The sequence below is a fragment of the Mustela nivalis genome, assembly GCF_964662115.1.
Source record: "Mustela nivalis genome assembly, chromosome: X".
Lineage (NCBI taxonomy): Eukaryota > Metazoa > Chordata > Mammalia > Carnivora > Mustelidae > Mustela > Mustela nivalis.
In genome coordinates, this window is record NC_139040.1 from 118253160 (window position 1) to 118273384 (window position 20225).

A 20225-nucleotide genomic window follows, 5' to 3' on the forward strand; every position below is an offset into this window, starting at 1 on the left:
GCTGGGCCACCTGTTTAAGCATTTGTGGGAGCTGGCAGGCACCAGGACAGGGAAGCACAGTGCGCGGAGAGCCCAGGCAGGCTCAGAACCTCTCCTGCTTGCTCAAGGAGTGCTGGGGAGCCAGAGCTCCTCACTGTGAGCCCAGGGCCATGTGGTTCTGGCGAGGGGCCTCTCTCCACCCTTCTCCACCTGCTGGGCCTGGGGCTGGGCCTTGGGCCATCGCAGCGGGCTTCTGCCCTCTGGCTTCCATGGGCTTTGGCTCAAGGGGAACGCTGGCAGGAGACGGCCGGGAGGGAAGGGGGCCAGCCAGGTCAGGGATTACCCTGCTGGCTTGCTGCCCCGGGGCTGTCCCTCTGCCAGATGGTGGCTGCTCCTAAGTCCCCTTCCTCCACATTCCTTTCTCTTCATCCCCTGTCACTAGCCCCGCCTCCTGCCTCAGAGTTTCTCACCCACTTTGGGGTAGGGGGTGGGGAGGACGTCTCCTTCTTAGTCCCACCTCAGATTACCTAATTCGGGTGTGCCATCTGCTTCCTTTTTGGAGCCCGACTACCTCATCTGGCCACTCTGAGGACTAAGGGAGGCAGGACTTAGCGTGTGGCTGGCCACCGACTGAGTGTGTCGCTGTTCATGTCTCCCTCTCCCCTGGCCTGAGGGCCTTATCACTTGTCTTCTCACCTCAGCTAGAGCACTTCCAGTGTGGGAAGTCACACTCTAGGGAGGTGCTCATTCCACCGGAGCCAGAAAGGATGTGGCAGGAACGGCTGGGGCTGCACCACTTGTGGCTGTCACATTTGGCAGAAAAAGAAACTTCTATTCTTTCAGATGGCTGAGTCTATTTTCAAGTCTTCACCCACTGGGAATGTTTTAGGTCTATTATTGAAAAATCTAGTAGGTGGATGCAGTGGAGTTTAACAATAACGCAAACTGCCGTAGAGGGTTCTAGAAGCTGAAAGTATATCTTTAGGTAATAACAATCATATTGGCATAAGTTTGCAGTTTTGAGAGTGGGTTTACATATGCTTTATTTAGCTTAAGAAGAATTTGTCCCTGGATTGAATTGGTTAGTCTTGTAGAATCCCACTGTTTGTTTGTGTGCCTTTATGCCAATGTTACCGCCGTCAGAGAGTTTACCTTAAGCATTTTCTTGATTGGTTTATCAGATCCTTAATAAATGTCCTTACGGAGAATGGTCCCCCAAGGTGCTGGGATTCAGTATGGACCCTTAACTCTGTATTGTCGCAGTTTCTCAGAAGAAAACTACCAGCCATTCCAATCACCCCTTTGTCAATAAGATGCCTGGGCTTTGCCAGCTCTTGGGCTGAGATTTGTTGGCAGGCAAAAATGTATCCAACCAGAGTATAGTCGTGTCCTTTTGGGTTTATCCTCCTTTTTCTTTTATTTAGTTAGTTCTTATTTATTTACTGTACATGTGGAAGAAGAATCCTTTTAAATCCCCCTTTCCTTTCTTCCCCCTTACTTACTTTTTTAAGAATCTATTTCTCTCTCTCTCTCTCCTCTTCTTAAAAAAATTATTTATTTTCAGGTGTAATTTACATAGAGTAAAAAGCTGAAGTCATAACTGTACCTCTTGGTGGTTTTCTTTTTGTAAGTATGTATCTTTGTAACCGTCATCCAGATCAATCCTATTTCTGTCCCTCCAAAAAGTACCATCATGCCTTTCCCCAGTCATTCCCCTTCTCCTAGGTAATTGATCATTATAGACAAAGCTTGCCTGTATTTGAATCTCATATAAATAGAATCATAAAGTCTGTGTTCTTTCATGTGTGACTCCTGTTGCATAACAAACTGTTGTTGCCTACATCGTACTTTGTTCTTGCTGTATCCTGTTCCATTTTATGAATATGCCAGAATTTGTTTATCTTGTTCTTCTGTTGATGGACATTCGGGTCATTTCCAGCTTGGGTATTTTATGAATAAAGGCTCTGAACATTCTTGTATAGGTCTTCTTATAGACATAGACTCTCATATCTCTTGTGGATTGACCCATGGGAGTGGCAGGGCTTCTCATTTATTTTCAAATGTATATACTTTTTTAAAGCTGTGGCCTCTGTGGATGGGGTAGGGCATGTCATGCCTGGGCTGGAGCCCTGTTTGTGCCACCCTAGCCCGCAGAGCCAGTCAGCCTGAATCTGGTCCTCGTGTGTCTGCCCTATGTGTATGACTGCTGAGGAGTCCTAAAGTCTGGAACTCACTCTCCCAGGTACCATTTGATTGTTGGGTCCAAGAAATATCAAAGACTTCTTCTTAAATTGTTAGAAACATGCAGATGTTTTATTACATGCAGTTTTATTGTGTCAGAGTTTTATTGGATTCATTTAAGGAGGGAACTAGCAGAATCACAAAACTGATTCGGTGAGGTTATGAGGAACAGATGAAAAAGTCAGTGGAGAAAGGGATGTTCAAATAAGATTGCAAAGTTAATTCAAAACAGGTTCATGTTTCAGAGAACAATACAATCTTAACCTCCATGGTTCTTATCTCTACCAGAGAAGGAAAAAAGAAAGGAGCACACCTTATCATTTTTCTGTATGTTATCCTCTGACTTTTATAGGGTTGTAAAATGTCCTAATAAAGGGTTAGTTAAATCAAGTTACATTTCCAGAGAGAATCACATGATCCTGCTGGGGGTGGAGCTTAGAAAAAGTCCATCAGCATGACATTAAAAGGTCACTTCATCATCCCTTTTTGCCTAATTTTTAAGTTTTGGATTTTTTTTTTTTTTTGCAAGGACCACAAGAGAGCATAACTTGACGTGCAATAGTAGGAGGTACTAGGATGAAATCCTTAAAGTCATTTATTTAAAAAAAAAAACAAAAAAACAAAATGGCTGCCCTTCTGGAATCTGAAACTGCCACATAAAACAGAAAGCTAGGTACATATTAAAGGCAAATGTGGGCTTTTTGATAGAAGTTTATCTTTCCTATGTTGGATTTAATTACCAGGGTCTTTCTTTCAGTACCTTACCCCCAGATTCAGACCGCAGTGTATTTTAGTCCAGCAAAGGATTTCTAAGCAGCATTTTTCTGGGTTCTCCTGACATGTATCCACAGAGACACAATTTTTAATGGCCAGCCAAAGGAATTTTAGAAAAAAAAACCCTTGAAACTTTAGCTTTCGCCCATAGGCATGTGGCTGACTGCTTTGGGAGGGGCCTTTGGTGAAAACGCAGCAGGAGCTAGGCCCTCAACATTCTGTTGTACACAAATAGACGTGTGGAAAGCAGGAAGCTGCGGTAGGGGTTAAAAGAATATGCTTGTTGGTTTTGAAATTGATCTGACACTGTCTGTGAGGAAGTGAGCCATTCTCTGCCTATTTGTACATGAGTTAGGGAAATGTACTCTCTGCCCGCTGAGGGCCCATCGTGGAAGGTTGGGGTGTGTTTACTTGTAGCTTGCATGCCTAATGCTGGGTATAACGATTTTCAGCTTGCTTTCCCATTGCCTCCGCCTTGGTTTGCTAGGTGTTTCAGATCTCAATTTGGCATATCCAGAGCCTGTTCTGTATTTGTGTAAAGTGTTTGAAGAATATAGTTGTTTTGTAATCAGTGAAGTGAAAGGTCAGGGTTGTGTATATTTGTACCATTCTGAGAGAAAGCTCACAGTTACTTGGCTTTTTTTTTCTTTTTGCAATAATTCTGCTTTTAATGGTGGCACAGTATAGAAGTACAGGGTTTTACTGGCTTGAGCTGATAGAAGTTTTAAAACATGGCCTTTTACATTAGCCAGTAGCCTCATAATAGAAACGTATCTTGAGCTGCGAAGGCTAGATAAAAGATACAAGACAGGAGGGAGATTTTTTTTTTTTTTTTTTTTTGTGGGGTGAACGAATCAACTGCTAACCCAGCATCATGTTTGTACTTATTTGGGGGAAAATGTTATGTTTTGGTGGTGGTTTTATCTTCCATTCTTTTAGTTCTGTGGGAAATAAAAGGAAATTTGTTCTCTCAAATTTGATGTTTTCTCGTTAATACACCTTTTGTTTTAGTAGGTGGTCATCCATTAAGCCCGTGGGAGTCCTCCTGGGTATTTCTGAATTGTCTTGTAAAAATGTGTGTTTGAGCGCAAGCAACTTGTCTTCTTACAGCATTTAGTTGTTGTTTGCTTTCTTGTTAGACAAAATGTTAGCAAGATACCTTTCCATCTTCTCTGCCATTAAGATCCCAAATCCTCATCAAATATCTGGTTTGAAAACTAGGGGGATGTTAGTAAAACAAACAAACAAACAAACAAACAAACACGTTCGTACACAAACAATCCCTTCTGTAAACCTGGGCCTGTGCTGGAACTTTCCCCAAACTCTAAATTTCTACTTCAAGTTACTGACCTTTACATTCTATCCATATGAGAAGAACAGACCCACTGAAAAGAGGTACATATATGTTTGCCCTTTTCCTATGATAATCTTCATCTTCAAATTTTAGTTCTGTCACAGAATAAAATTTGAATTCTGTCCCCTATGTCCTTTTCAAACCTTGAGAAAGAACACAGTCCCCTCACTAGAGGTGTCTGTGCTTCTCAGGTCTGTTTCTGTATGCTCTGTGGTCGAGGGTCTGGGGACTTCGGTAGACTCCCAAGACACTTTCCTCTGTTCCCCTGCCTGTGGTGGCAGCTTGTCCCCCAGCCACCCAATCCCGCACTCTCCAGAGCAGATGACCTAAGGCATCGTGGCTCCTTGTTCACACTGCTTGTCGGTGAGGAAGACTTGTCTACGCCTTCATTATTCAAATTTTGTTGGCACTCCAGTATCATTAAATAACATCTGTTTCTTTCCAAGTAAATTTCTTCTGATGGTGCCTCTGCTCATTGGTTTCTAAGTCACACCAGTCTTTCCAGTTTCAACAGTGGAATGTGGCCCCCTAGTTACTGGTAGGGGTTACTTTACACATCAAGTGAATCCTTGTCCAATGGTTTTGTAATACTTGTGACTTTAGGCACGAGTTCAGATAGCTTTAACTTTGTCAGCACCTTAATTCTGGACCCACAAAGTGGAATTCTCAATGAGATCGGTCAGCTGCTGATGGAATGGGTCTGTGAGCAAGGCAAAGGTCATTATGTATTTCTCGATTGTCAGAACTGTGCAGTGTTTCCTCCTCAGTCTGAAACGGAGGCTCTGGAGGAATAATGGTAGCAGAAGAGAGCTGGGTAAACGAGAGAAAGACATTCTCTCTGGGAACACATATATATAACGGAGGGCACAGGTGTCAGGGTGGGGGGCGTGCTTCACTTGCAGTCTAACTTGGATCTGATTGTCTTCCTGTTACAAAGGAGAGAGCGCTTGCAACAGGATATGCTACCAAGAGGTAGTGTGGCAATTAAGTTCAGTGCAAGACTGAATCAAGCTTCCTGTATTATGGAAGCAAACATGTTTTTACGGACCTGGTGACCATGTGGTTTATACGGCTCTGGCCCGTGGGCCCTTCTGGGGGACTGCTGCTCCTTCCACCCTCACGGCTTGAAGACCCTGGGTCCCAGGGAATCGTGAAGGACAGGGTTGCTCCTCCTCATCCTGGTCTGGGAGGGTAAAATGTGGTTTCTTCCTTGTCATTCCTTCTGCTTTCTCTGGGTAGAGGCACTTGTTCATGGCAGCCAGTGGAGGCGGACGACATGGTGCTGCTCGTTGAGAAGCGAAGAGGGAACAGGGGGTGTTGTGTTGGAGGGGCCGCCACGCCACCCCTCGGGTGGAAGCTACTGGCATGAGAACCCATCGGGGAGGGGGGGAATGGGCCACTTATTTAAAAAAGAATCACAAATTTACTTCAACAAATGACATAGAGTAGAGATTTCCAAGTTAATTCTTCTACGTTCAGAGACCCTGAAGTGGATCTCTCATCAAACTTCACCTTTTATTTAGTTTTTTAAAGATTTTATTTATTTATTTCACATAGAGAGATCACAAGTAGGCAGAGAGGCAGGCAGAGAGAGAGAGAGAGGGAAGCAGGCTCCCTGCTGAGCAGGGAGCCTGATGCGGGACTCGATCCTAGGACCCTGAGATCATGACCTGAGCTGAAGGCAGTGGCTTAACCCACTGAGCCACCCAGGTGCCCAAATTTCACCTTTAAAAAAAGAGATTTATATATTTTGAGAGAGAGAGAGAGAGAGAGAGAATGGGGGTGGGGCAGAGGGAGAGGGAGAGAGAGAATCCTGAAGCAGCTCCCTGCGGAGTGTAGAGCTCCATCCCCGGACCCTGAGACCACAACCTGAGCCCAAACCAAGAGCTGGCTGTTCAATGGACTGAGCCACCCAGGCGTTCCACATTTCACTTTTTCAAAAAACTTTCAACCCAAGGGCTGTTAATTTTGTGCATGCTATGGGATATTATTTTCAAGATACTTGTCTCTCGGAGAAAAGTAGCAGGAATTTTCTGGGCGTGTTATCCGATATGCTCACAACATCTGGCCATGATGTGCGTGGCTGCACGGCGGGGCTCTGCCGTACTGTGGGGGATGTTTACTGCTGTGTGCCCTGCCAGCACTGGAGGCTAGCAGCACAGATGAGGCACACTAAATGGAATATTGCATTGTCACACATGTAACTTATTCCGTAGGATGACACTTGTAGCTCCTGTGACCCGGCCTTCAGTCATTTTGTACTCTGGATGGCACAGGTTAGACGTTGTACTGCAAAGATGTTCCTGATTAAGACACCACTTGGAGGGTTTGGACTGGATTCATCAGGTGACTCTTTTGGAACGTGTTAAATGGACCTATGGTTGGTTTTCTTGTAGCCCTGACTGCTGTTACTTTGTGGAATAATAATGGCTACATTGTATTCCAGGCTTAGCTGCTGCCTGGCACTGTGTGCATAAACCTCCAGTGTCTGAATGTGGACAGTGACATTGGTTGAGTGCTTACTGTATGCCAGGAAGGAAGGAAGCTAAGCCCTTCACATGTGTTATCTCATTTAATCCTTATATACTACTCTGTGGCATAGGTACTGTTCTTTTTTTATCAGAAGAGGTTACTGAGGCATAGGCATCTTAAGGTTAAAAAGCTTATTCATGGTTACCCAGCTACGGAGGGGCAGAGAGTGCCTCGGACCCCGGGCAAGCTGGCTCTAGAACTCGAGCTCCAGCCCACAGCGTTACCTGGGCGTCTGCCTCGTCCTGATAGGAGTAAGCCTCTCACTGTTGTCGCCTGCTGCATTATGCCTTCCCCGAGTGTCCACTCAGTATTTTGCATATTTGCACCACTCTGAGAGAAAGCTTACAATTATTTTGCTCTTCTCGATGTAAGAAAGAATCACAGATTTACTTCCTTAAGTGCCATAAAGTAGAGACTTCCAGGTTGCTATTCTCTATTCAGAATTGTGCTCGTTTTATTTTCTGATTTTTAAAGGATCCTCTTTAGAAGTCAGCTATTTCAATTCAAATGAGCAATCATTGCCTGCATTTCTGGGCTTGTGCTGTTTTTCCTACAAATTGTGAGAGCCAGGGTGGCTGGGTGATGCAGTCGGTTAATCATCTGACTCTTGGTTTCAGCTCAGGGTCCTGGGATGGAGCGCCCCATTGGCCTCTGTGCTCAACATGGAGTCGGCTTAAAATTCTCTCTCTCCCTCTGTCCCTCCCATTCATGCTGTCTCTCTTTCTCTCTCTCAAATAAACAACATATTGAAAAAAAACCCAAAAACCAAATTGTGAAAGCAAGGCAATTTGGGAAAATATTTCATTTTACTAATTAGTAAGGAAACTTGTTTTCTCATAATGTTCAGGATATGCTTTTCAGGATTTGACTGTCTTTTTTTTTTTTAAAGATTTTATTTATTTATTTGACAGACAGAGATCACAAGTAGGCAGAGACACAGGCAGAGAGGAGTCAGAGAGGAGGAAGCAGGCCCTCTGCCAAGCAGAGAACCCGATGTGGGGCTTGATCCCAGGACCCTGAGATCATGACCTGAGCTGAAGGCAGAGGATTAACCCACTGAGCCACCCAGGCGCCCCTTGACTGTCTTTTTTATCAGTGGTTAATAATCCAGGTGTTTGACTATCCAGTTGTTCCCCGTCCAGGGGGTCCTTGAAAGCAACCCATTCCTGCTCAACTTATTCTTTAAAATTTAAATACATAGTTTTCTTTTAGAAGACAAAAACCTAACAGCTAGAAGCTGTTAAATGCTATTGTTAGAAATGTTACTCAAAGAAGGGTCTGGAGTCATTGTGGACAAGTGTGTCACCGGTGAGAGCCCACACCACTGAGCAGATTCCTCAGACTTAGTCACTGTCGCAGTGCAGGAAGAATGTGGGGGGATGTCTTGTGACTCTGGGAGAGCAGTCCCCTGACCCCGCTGATCTTGGTGATTAATCTTATTTTCTCAATGATAGGATTATTGAATCTGAGCTTAGAAAGGGACTTTGAAATCATGTGTTTCAACCCCCTAGCTTCCTAGCACATCAAAATCTGAACCATCTAGGATATTGCTGTGATCATTATGGGGTATTTACACTTGTGATATGTGGAGTCCCACAGGGAACTCCTTGCCAGTGGGTCTCCAGCCTGGCCCTGCTCCAGATGAACTCTAATGTCAGAATTTTGCTGTTGGGGAGGGAGGTGGGATGGGGCCTTAGGATATTTTTAAAATTTCAGCTGATTGTGTTGCTTGATAAAGCTTGGGCACTCCTTTTGTACAATGGTACGGATAGTCAACATCATCCTTTTTGATCTAATATCTTTTCTCAAGCTCATGGGTCAGAACCCTGTGACCTGTAGTAATACATTTGAAAAGTTTACCCCAAATATATAAATGACATAACAATATGTAAACATATTGCTCAATTCAAGTCTATTAGAATGAATACATTCTAATTGCAGAACCTCTGGACTAAATAATGAGCTCCATTTTGCCCTCTACCCAGTGGTAATGAGGTGGACAGAATTTCTAGAAATGGTCTCCAAGATTCTACTCCCAAATACCCAGGGCCTATGAATGTGATGTGCTATCATTCCAGTGATTGTGTTATGTTCTATGGCTCAGTTGACTTTTAAGAAAGGAGGGATCCTGGTGGGCCTAACCTTATTACATGAGCGCTTAAAAGCAAAGAACTTTCTCTGCCTCATGGCAGAAGAAGTCATAGAATTACAGAGCTTGAGGAGGACTTGCTGCTTTGAAGATGGAGGAGTTACATGAGATGGAATACGGACAACTTTTCTGGAGCAGAAAGCAGACGTTGGCTGGCAGCCAGCAAGGAGACAGAGACCTCAGACCTCCTGCTGAAAGCAGTTGGATTTTGCCAACATTTTGAGTGAGTCCAGAAGTGGATTATTCTTCCAAGTCTCTAGATAAGAGTCTGGCTTGGTTGACATCTTGATATCAGCCTCGTGAGATGCTGAGCAGAGAATCCCGTTGAGCTTGTCTGGACTTGCCACCTGCAGAAACGTGAGCTAACAGATGGGTGTTGTTTTAAACCAGTAAGTGTGTGGCTTAAAATATAGGTAGCAGGGACGCCTGTGTGGCTCAGTTGGTTAAGTGTCTGCAGGTCATGATCCCAGTGTCCCGCATCAGGCTCCTTGCTCAGCAGGGAGCCTGCTTCTCCCTCTGCCTGCCACTTCCCCTGCTTGTGCTCTCTCTCTCTCTCTTTCTCTGACAAATAAATAAATAAAATATAAAAAAAATTACAGAGAGCAAGTGGCTTGCGGCAGTTCTCCTCTTCCCTACTGGCAAGTTGTCAGTGGAGAGTGAGTGGGGAATCTGGAATTTTGTATTCTACGGGGTGGCACCAGGTGACCATTGCAGTGTCGGTGGAGATGAAATTGGGAGTCTGGACTTTTGTCTCCCCTACCCCCCACCAGCTCAGCAGCCTCTCTCCCATCACCCTCCCTACTAGAGTGGGGAAGATCTTGGAGAGGAGGGAGCTGGAGAAAGGGATGTAATAAACCCATACACCCATATAGGAAGTCATAGGAAAACAGGTATCTGACTAGAATTAACATGTCAAAAAGTTTGAGACTAGAAACTCCAGTGTGGGATACCACCCAGTTTTCAGCGTGACCTCTAGGTAACACAAATGAATAGCTGTAGAAGGGCTCTGGAGACTGAGCTGTTATTGGCATGACAACGCACAGAAGTAGCTCAGGATGTGTGTGCTTCATCTCAATAGGATCCCCATTCTTGTAACATAATACACCAAATGCCTAGGATACAATAAAAAGTCACTTGTCCTATCAGGAAAACCACACCTGCAATGAAAAGGCAATCAACAGACACCAACACTGGGAAGACTCAGCTGCTGTAATTATCTGACAAATATTTTAAAGCAGAAATCATAAAAAAATGCCTTAATGAACAATGACAAACACTCTTGAACAAAAAATGAAAAAATCTCAGCAAATAAATTGGAGATACTTAAAACATGGAAGTTACAGAACTGAAAAATAAAACTGCCATATTAAAAAGTTTACTGGTTAGCTTAATAATAGATTAAAGATGACAGAGGAAAGAATCGGTAAAATTGAAAACAGATCAATAAAATTTACCCAGTCTGAGCAACACATAGAAAATAGTCTGGAAAAAGAAATGAACAGAGCCTTAGAGACCTGTAGTACAATAACATAGGTCTAATATTTGTGTCAGTGGAGTCCTAGTCGGAGAAGAAAAAAACATATGGAAATAAAAGGTATTCAAAGAAATAATGGCTGAAAACTCCCTAAACTGGGCAAAAGGTATAAACCTCCAGGTTTATACCTTTTGAACTGAGCAAAACCCAAACAGGATAAACCCAAGGAAATCTATTGCAAAACACATCATAATCAAAACTCTGAAGGCTAAGACAAAGGAAAAGCAGTGAGAGACAACACATTTCCTGTAGGAGAAGAATGATATCAATGACAGTGGATTTCTCGTATGAAATCAGGGAATCCAGGAGGAAGTACTGGAAAAAAAAGAACAGTCAACTCTGAATTCTGTATCTGGTGAAAATATTCTTCAGAAATGAAGAGAAAATAGAAATCTTCTCAGCTGAAGGAAAACAAAGAGAATTTGTCAATACCAAACCTTCTCCTAAATAATGGCCAAAAAAAGTTCTCTAAACAGAAAAGGAAATGATAACAGAAGGAAGCTTGGAACTTCAGAAAAGGGGGAAAAAACAGTGGATGGGTAAAAATAGGGGTATGTATAATAGGCTGTCTTTATCCTCATTAGCTTTTAAAATTATGTTTGATGGTTGAAAACATATGTTATAATATCATTCGGTGTGGTGTTCAATATGTGTAGAGATAATATATGGGAAAATTATATTTAAAAAGGAGACAGGGTATTAAAAAAAACAAAAAAGAGAAACGAAAAAAAAAAAGTGGGGATGGTATAAAGGGACCTCAATGGAAGTGAGGTTTCTGTACAGCATGTCAAATAGGAAAGCAGTGATACCACTGGCTGTGATAAGTTGCATATATATATAATAACAACATATTAAATAATATTTTATATATAATAGTTATAATATATAATATTAATAAAAATATTAAAAATTATACAGTGACATATACTTAAAGACTATGGGTAAATCAAAATGGAACTTTAAGAAATAGGATCCAGCAGTACAGTAAAAGGATTATCCATCATGACCAGGTGGGATTTCTGGGATGCAAGGGTGGTTCAACATTCACAAATGAATCAATGTGATAGAATACATTACTAAGAGAAGAGACAAGAACCATATGGTCCTCTCAATTGATGCAGAAAAAGCATTTGACAAAATACAGCATTATTTTCTGAATAAAACTCTTCAGATTGTAGGGATAGAGGGAACATTCCTCAATTTCATAAAAGCCATCTATGAAAAGCCCACAGCAAATACTATTCTCAATAGGGAAGAGCTGAGACCTTCCCCTTAAGATCAGGAACACAACAAGGATGCCCACCCTTGCACTATTATTCAACATAGTACTAGAAGTCCTAACAACAGTGATCAGACAATGAAAAGAAATAAAAGGTATTCAAATTGGTAAAGAAGAAGTCAAACTCTCTCTCTTCACCGATTACATGATACTTTATGTGGAAAACCCAAAAGACTCTACCCCCAAATTACTAGAACTCATACAGCGATTCAGTAATGTGGCAGGATACAAAATCAATGCAGAGAAATCAGTTGCTTTCCTATACACTAACAATGTAACTGCAGAAAGAAATTAGGGAATCGATTCCATTTATAGTAGCACCAAAAACCATAAGATACCTTGGAATAACAAATCTAACCAAAGAGGTGAAGGATCTATCCTCTAGAAACTACAGAATACTTATGAAAGAAGTTGAAGACACAAAAAGATAGAAGAATGTTCCATGCTCATGGATCAGAAGAATAAACATTATTATAAAATGTCTATGCTGCCCAGAGCAATCTATACTTTCAATACAATCCCAATGAAAATACCAATGGCATTTTTCAAAGTGCTGGAACAAACAATCCTAAAATTTACATGGAACCAGAAAAGACCCCAAATTGCCAAGGAAATGTTGAAAAAGAAAAACAAAGCTGGGGCATCATGTTGCCTGGTTTCAAGCTATATTACAAAGCTGTGATCACCAAGATAGTACAGTACTGGCATAAAAACAGACACATAGATCAGTGGAACAGAATAGTGAGCCCAGCTATGGACCTTCAACTCTATGGTCAACTAATCTTTGACAAATCAGGAAAAACATCCAATGAAAAAAAGTATCTTCAATAAATAGTGCTGGAAAAATTGAACAGCTATATACAGAAGAATGAACCTTGACCGTTCTCTTACACCATACACAAAGATGAACTCTAAATGGATGAAAGAAATCAATGTGAGACAGGAATTTATCAAAATCCTAGAGGAGAACATAGGCAGTAACCTTTTCAACATCAATCACAGCAACTTCTTTCAAGACACATCTCCAAAGGCAAGGGAAACAAAAGTGAAAATGAACTTTCAGACCAAATACACTATGGAGTATTATGCCTCCATCAGAAAGGATGAATACCCAACTTTTGTATCAACATGGACGGGACTGGAGGAGATTATGATGAGTGAAATAAATCAAGCTGAGAGAGTCAATTATCATATGGTTTCACTTATTTGTGGAGCATAACAAATAACATGGAGGACATAGGGAGTTGGAGAGAAGAAGGGAGTTGAGGGAAATTGGAAGGGGAGATGAACCATGAGAGACTATAGACTCTGAAAAACAGTCTGAGGGTTTTGAAGGGGTGGGGGTGGGAGGTTGGGGGAGCCAGGTGGTGGGTATTATGGAGGGAACATATTGCATGGAGCACTGGGTGTGGTACATAGACAATGAATTCTGTTATGCTGAAAAGAAATTTAAAAAAAATGAACTTTTGGGACTTCATCAAGATTAAAAAAAAATACTTATGCACAGCAAAGGAATAGTCTACAAAACAAAAAGGCAACCCACAGAATGGGAGAAGATATTTGCAAATGCCACTACAGACAAAGGGCTGGTATCTGAGATCTACAAAGAACTTCTCATACTCAACACCCAAAAAACAGATAATCAAGTCCAAAAATGGTCAGAAGACATGAACAGACTCTTCTCCAAAGAAGACGTACAAATGGCTAACAAACACATGATAAAAATGTGCACCAATGGGGGGGTAGGAAGTTGGGGTACCAGGTGGTGGGTATTATAGAGGGCACGGATTGCATGGAGCACTGGATGTGGTGAAAAATAATGAATACTGTTTTTCTGAAAATAAATAAATTGAGAAAAAAAATGTGCACTATCATTAGCCGTCAGGGAAATTCAAATCAAAACCACACTGAGATACCACCTTACACCAGTTAGAATGGCCAAAATTAACAAGACAGTAAACAACATGTGTTGGAGAGGATGTGGAGAAAGGGGAACCCTCTTATACTGTTGGTGGGAATGCAAGTTGGTGCAGCCACTTTGGAAAACGGTGTGGAGGTTCCTCAGGAAGTTAAAAATAAAGCTACTCTATGGCCCAGCAACTTCACTACTGGGTATTTACCCCAAAGATATAGATGTAGTGAAAAGAAGGGCCATATGCACCCCAATGTTCAAAGCAGCAATGTCCACAGTAGCCCATCTGTGGAAGGAGCCGAGATGCCCTTTAATAGAAAGAATGGATAAAGAAGATGTGGTTTATATATACAATGGAATATTACTTAGCTATCAGAAAGGATGAATACCAATCATTTGCATCAACATGGATGGAACTGGAGGAGGTTATGTTAAGCAAAATAAGTCAAGCAGAGAAAGACAATTATCTTATAGTTTCACTTATTTGTGGAACATAAGGAATAGCATGGAAGACATTAGGAGAAGGAAGGGAAAAATGAAGGGGAAAATCAGAGGGGGAGAGGAGCCATGAGAGACTGTGGACTCCAAGAAACAAACTGTGGGTTTCGGGGGAGGGTTCAACAAACGGGTGAGCCCGTTGATGGGTATTAAGGAGGGCATGTATTGCATGGAGCACTAGGTGTTACATGCAAACTATGAATCATGGAACACCACATCAAAAACTAATCATGTTGGGGGCACCTGGGTGGCTCAGTGGGTTAAGCCGCTGCCTTCGGCTCAGGTCATGATCTCGGGGTCCTGGGATCGAGTCCCGCATCGGGCTCTCTGCTCAGCAGGGAGCCTGCTTCCCTCTCTCTCTCTGCCTGCCTCTCCATCTACTTGTGATTTCTCTCTGTCAAATAAATAAATAAAATCTTAAAAAAAAAAAAACTAATCATGTACTTTATGGTGACGAACACAACATGATAAAAAAATTTAAAAATAAGTAACTCACAGGAAGGCAAGAAAAAGGAAAAAGAAGAATGATAAATAGAAAATAAAGAGAAAACAAATAATACAAAGGCAGACTTAAGCCCTGACGTATCCATAACTACTTTAAGCATAAATGGTCTGAATACACCAATTGAAAGACAGAGATGACAGAATGGGTAAAAAAATGTGACTCAACCATGTGCTGACTACAGGATACTCATTTCAAATGTATTGATATAGATGTGTTAAAAGTAAAAAGTAAAAGGGTGAAAAAAGATATACCATAAAAACATTAATTTTTTAAAAAAGTGGGAGTGGCTGTTTATAATATCAGATAAGGTAGACTAAAGAGTAAAGAAAACTACTGAGAGAAGGACAAATGATAACATTGTCATTCCACCAATAAAGCAGCAATCCTAATACATACGCATTAAACAATAGAGCTGCAAAATACATGAAGAAAAACTTAGAATGGAGCAATTATAATTGGGAGCTTCAGCATTGCTCTCTCAGCATTTGAAAGAACTACTAAATAGAATATCAGTGAGGATATGGAAGAACTGAACAACATCATCAACCAAGAAATTCTAGTGGACATTTATAGACCACTCTACCCAGAAATAGCATAAAACACATCCTCATCAATATGCATGAAACATTCACCAAGTTAGACCATACTCTGGGTCATAACACTAACCTCAATATATTTAAAGGAATGGAAATACAGATTATGTTGTTTGACTATGATGTAATCAAACTAGAAATCAGTCACATAACATAAAGATAACAGAAAAATCCCCGAACACTTAGAAATCAAATAACACTCTTCTGAATAATTCATGAGTTGAAGAGGAAGTCTCAAAGAAAATTTAACAAATATATCAAACTGAATGAAGATGAAAACAGAACATATCACAGTTTGTGGGACATAGCTAAAGCAGTGCTGAGAGGAAAATTTATAGAACTTAATTTTCTCATCAGAAATGGAGGAAAGTCCTGGGTGCCTTGGTGGCTCAGTTGGTTAAGTGTGTGCCTTTAGCTCAGGTCCTGATCTCGGGGTCCTGGGACTGAGCCCGCCTCAGGCTCCCTGCTGAGCAGGGAGTCTGCTTCTCCTTCTTCCTCCGCCCCTCTCCCCAACTTGTACTCTCTCGGTTTCTCTCAAATAAATAAATGAAATCTTAAAAAAAATAATGGAGGAAAGTTCTGAAATCAATAACCTAAGCTACCACTTTAAGAAATTAGAAAAAAAAAAGAAAAAAGAAAAAAGCAGAAGAAAGTAAGTAATGAAAAACTGGAATCACTGAAGTTGAAAACAGAAAAGCAGCAGAGAAAATAAATGAAGAAACCAGCTATTTGGAAAGATAGTAAAATGGATAAACCTATAAGAAGACTGACAAAGATAAAAAAGAAGACACAAATTACAATGGTAGGAATAAAACAGGGGCTATTACCACAGATCTTCTAGTCATTAAAAGGATCATAAGAGAATATTACAAACAGGTCTATGTACATACATTTGACAATTTAGATGAAATGGATGGATTCTTTGAGCAATCACAAACTACCAAAACTCACTCAAGATAAAATAGATGGATAATTTCACTAGTCCTGTAACTTTTACCGAAATTGGATTCATAATTTAAAAGCTTCCAAGAAAGAAATCTCCAAACCTGGAGGGTTTTCCTAGAGATTTCTACTAAATATTTAAAGAATTAGCACCAATTTCACATAATCTTTTTTTCTTGTTTCAAATCTGTCTTTTTTATTTCAATTTTTAATAGATTTTGTTTTTCAGAGTAGTTTTATGTCCACAGCAAAACTGAGCAGAACGTACAGAGTTCCCATAAGCCCCCTCTCCACACACCAGCACAGCCTCCCCTGGCATCTATGTCCCCCACCGGAGTGGGCCATTTTGTACAGAAGATGAGCCTCTCCTGACACATCATAATCAGCTAAAGTCCACATTTCACATTCTGTGGGTTTTGACAAATGTATAATGACATGTATCTACTTCTGTAGTAGCATACGGAGTGGTTTCACTGCCCTAAGAATTCTGTGTTCTGCCTATTCATCCCTCCCTCCAAACCCTGAAACTGATTTTTTTACTGTCCCCACAGTTTGTCTTACAGTTGGAAATCACATGGTACACAGCCTTTTCAGATTGGCTTTTTTTCACTTAGCAGTATGCACTTAAGATCTCTCAATTTCTTCTTTTTTTTCCCCCCCAAAACAATGTTTATTTTAATACATAAAATGTGCCACCTAGCAGAAATGCCTACAACTGGAGCTTTATCCAAAATTCTGTCCAGTTAGTATTACTCTTCACAACTGCTGTAACTCAAGTCCTTGATAGATCAGTCTGTGAGCGGATGACTATCATTATAACATAAAACAGAGAATACATAGAATGAAAATCACTTGGTCAATATATAGAGAACCACATTTGTAGTTACTTAAAAACATTTCTCAGCTTCATATAAACCCTGGTGATTTTAGCCATTTCCTGGAAGATGTATGCAAAGAAAAGTATAAGAGCCACATAACCGCACAAGCCTGAAAATGGATTTTTATTCTTGCTCCATTCTCAAATGGAAGAGTTTGTAAAGATACCTTTTCCCCCTCCTGATTTCTTACTTTCATTCCTACCAACTCATTACAGTATAATTTACTATCTAACTCACATAGACATGTATGTTGGAGGAAAAGACTAAATCTTTGGCTAATAGAAGAATAAAAAACAGTATTTTCGGGTTTTTAAAAAAGAACATTTAAAGAATAAAGCGATCCTAATAATAGCAATGAAGTAGAAAATATACATGATGAAAACTACTGCATAGTTATATTAAAATAAAAACCAACTTTTAAGATTTATTGATCTTGAAGACAACTAAATTTTACTAGTTGCAACTTAAACAGAATTACATAGTAATAGATGTCTCTGTTTAGAAATTGGATCAATTCATCTCTACTTTCCTGACAATAATGCCACACCAACCATGCCTCCTCACTGTTTATTTCTGGCAGAATTTAGGCAAACCTCAACCCCTATTTTCATTTGAGGAGTGACTGATACACAATTTTCTTTTAAACAGAGCTTGATGCTGAGCTACAAATGAACTAAGTTGGATTTCAGGCCCATTGGCAGGCAGGCAGTAATCATTTTTCAAATTGCAGGTAGCCCATGGTGGTTGTCAGTTATATATCAAATCACTTTGGACATGCTGGAAAAATCTGTGAACGCAATCTTTCCCTGCTGTATTTACATGCTCCATTCACATCTTAAGCTCACCCAGGTTGTTAGAGGCATGGATAAGATGACTAAAGATTTCACAATGGAGATTTTGATTTTTTCATTCTGATGTATAAAATATGAATATCTTCGGTTTAATATTCTTCATCATGTTTCTCTAAAGGAATTTTTTCAAAGTCAAAGTCTAGCTGCAAGAGCTCAAATTATTTTTTCTCAGTTTCTGGATTTTTTTCCTCCTTGTTCATTGTTCATAACAACATATAATTCAAGTCTCATATTCACTAAGACCTTTTGGAGTTTTCAACAATGGCTCCAAAGACTTTCATAGTATATGCTGTTGGCCATCAGTATGAAGTCTGACGGAGAAGGAAAGTCTTCTGTTTCTTCCCCCCATTTCAGAACTTTGGCTTGAACAGAACTAGTGACAAGATGCTTGTTCATATTAATATTTATCTTCAGCAAATCTTGCAATTCCTCCAGATCTGTGACCACAACATCAGCCCCGAGAGTAGCAACCATGAATCCCACAGCCACAGTCCTGGAGCCCAGCTCCAGCCCTGACTGCTGGCTCAGACTGTGTGCCCCATCGCCAGAAAACCCCAGGCATTTCTAGAATGGGCAATGGCAGCGTCCCAAACAACACGGCCCACACCGCTGTAGCCATAGTGCTCCTTTTCCAAAGGAGCCATAGTAGTGCCATCCTTGCTTTTCCAAAACTTGAACAAAGTTCTGTCTTGGGTCCTCCACAGAGGACTCCACAGTAGCCGCCATTACTGCACCAAGATCCCTCCATTTCTCTTTGGTGGCTTGAGAACTCATTGCTTTTTAGCACTTAATATTCCCTTATCTGCCTGTGCCACAGACTATTTATCCATTCGCTTACTGGAGGACCTGTTGTTTGCTTCCAAGTTTTGGCAGTTCCGAATAAAGCTGCTATAAACATCTGTGTGCGTGTACAGGATTTTGTGTGACTATAAGTTTTCAACTACTTTGAGTAAATGCCAAGGAGGCTGGTTGCTGGATTGTATGGTGAGAGTATGTTAGTTCATTTTTTAAAATTTTTTCAATATTTTATTTATTTGACAGACAGATATCACAAGTAGGCAGAGAGGCAGGCAGAGAGAGGAAGGGAAGGAGGCTCCCTGCTGAGCAGAGAGTCCGATGCGGGGCTCGATCCCAGGACCCTGGGATCATGACCTGAGCCAAAGGCAGAGGCTTTAACCCACTGAGCCACCCAGGCGCCCCTGTTAGTTCATTTTTTAAAAAATTTTTAATTCATTTATTTTTATTAACATGTAATGTATTATTTGTTTCAGGGATACCAGTCTGTGATTCATCAGTCTTACACAATTCACAGCACTCACCATAGCACATACCTCCCCAATGTCCATCACCCAGCCCCCCCATCTTTCCAACCCCCCTCCCTTCCGGCAACCCTCAGTTTGTTTCCTGAGATTAAGAGTCTCTTATGGTTTGTCTCCCTCTCGGGTTTCATCTTGTTTCATTTTTTTCCTCTCTTCCCCTATGATCCTCTGCCTTGTTTCTCAAATTCCATCTATCAGTGAGATCATATGATAATTGTCTTTCTCTGATTGACTTGTTTTGCTTAGCATAATACCCTCTAGTTCCATCCACATTGTTGCAAATGGCAAGATTTCATTTTTTGATGGCCGCATAATATTCCTCTGTGTGTGTGTGTGTGTGTGTGTGTGTGTGTGTGTGTGTACACCACATCTTCTTTATACATTCATCTGTTGATGGACATCTGGGTTCTCTCTGTAGTTTGGCTTCTATGGACATTGCTACTATAAACATTGGGGTGCAGATGCCCCTTTGTATTGCTACATTTGTATCTTGGGGTAAATATCCAGTAGTGTGCTTGCTGGGTTGTAGGGTAGCTCTAACTTTTTGAGGAACCTCCATACTGTTTTCCAGAGTGGCTGCACCAGCTTGCATTCCCACCAACAGTGTAGGAGGGTTCCCCTTTCTCTGCATCCTTGCCAACATCTGTCATTTCCTGACTTGTTAATTTTAACCATTCTGACTGGTGTGAGGTAGTATCTCATTGTGGTTTTGATTTGTATTTCCCTGATGGCAAGTGATGTTGAGCACTTTTTCATTTGTCTGTTGGCTGTTTGGATGTCTTTGCGGAAATGTCTATTCATGTTTTCTGCCCATTTTTTGATTGGATTATTTGATGTTGAGCACTTTTTCATGTGTCTGTTGGCTGTTTGGATGTCTTCTTTGCA

General features: G+C 41.0%; 1 protein-coding gene and 1 pseudogene across 5 annotated transcripts in view; one reads left to right on the forward strand and one right to left on the reverse strand.

Moving 5' to 3' along the window:
• Positions 1–20225, forward strand: part of SH3KBP1 (SH3 domain containing kinase binding protein 1) — a 340208-nt gene that overhangs the window by 54967 nt on the left and 265016 nt on the right. The gene's annotated exons all lie outside the window — the stretch shown is intronic.
• On the reverse strand, positions 18180–19001 carry LOC309856773 (protein N-lysine methyltransferase METTL21D pseudogene; annotated as a pseudogene). The gene has a single exon. The product of its transcript is annotated as a protein N-lysine methyltransferase METTL21D pseudogene (transcript).